Source organism: Trichechus manatus, unplaced genomic scaffold (assembly GCF_000243295.1).
Source record: "Trichechus manatus latirostris isolate Lorelei unplaced genomic scaffold, TriManLat1.0 scaffold00003, whole genome shotgun sequence".
Classification (NCBI taxonomy): Eukaryota; Metazoa; Chordata; class Mammalia; order Sirenia; family Trichechidae; genus Trichechus; species Trichechus manatus.
In genome coordinates, this window is record NW_004443939.1 from 37,090,753 (window position 1) to 37,091,717 (window position 965).

A 965-nucleotide genomic window follows, 5' to 3' on the forward strand; every position below is an offset into this window, starting at 1 on the left:
ATTTTGTGGTTAAAAACCTTCCCACAAAATAAACTCCAGGCCCAGATGGCGTCACTAGTGAATTCTACCAAATATTTAAGAAAAGAAATAACATCAATTCTGCACAAACCCTCTCAGAAAATTGAAAAGCAGGGTATACGTACCAAACATTCTATCATTACCCGGATACAAAAATGAGACAAAGACATTGAAGAAAATTACAGACCAATAGCCCTTATGAACAACAACAAATTAGCAAATTGAATCCAACAATACATAAAAAGAATAATATATGTATTACAGGATATCTTAGTTGTCTAGTGCTGCTGTAACAGAAATACTACAAGTAGGTGGCTTTAATAAACAGCAATTTATTTTCTCAGAGCTTAGGAGGCTAGAAATCTGAATCCAGGGTGCCATCTCTAGGGGAAAGCTCTCTTTCTCTCTCCACTGTGGGAAAGGTCCTTATCTCTCTTAAGCTTCTGTTCCTTGGTTCCTTGGGGATCTTCATGCAATGTGGCATCTATCCACCCCCCACCACCTTTGTGCTTGCTTCCTTGCTTAAACTGCTTTTATCTTAAAAGAGATTCATTTAAGACACAGTCTACACTAATACTGCCTCATTAACATAACAAAGAAAGTCCATTCCCAAATAGGATTATAACTGTAGGTATAAGGGTTAGGATTTACAGCACATATTTTTGGGGGACACAGAAATACAAAGTTGGTTTAACAATAAGACATAAATCAATGTTATTCACCATATTAATAAACTAGAAGAGAAAAAGTCTTTGATATTCTCAATAGATGCAGAAAAAGCATTTCATAAAATCCAACACCCATTATTGATCAAGGCTCTCAGAAGTCTAGAAATAGAGGGAACTTCCTCAAACAGATTAAGGACATCTACCAAAAAAAAAAAAAAAAAAAAAACCCAAAGCTTTAAGTAAAAATCTACCATACAAAACATGTAAAGTCTGGGGAAA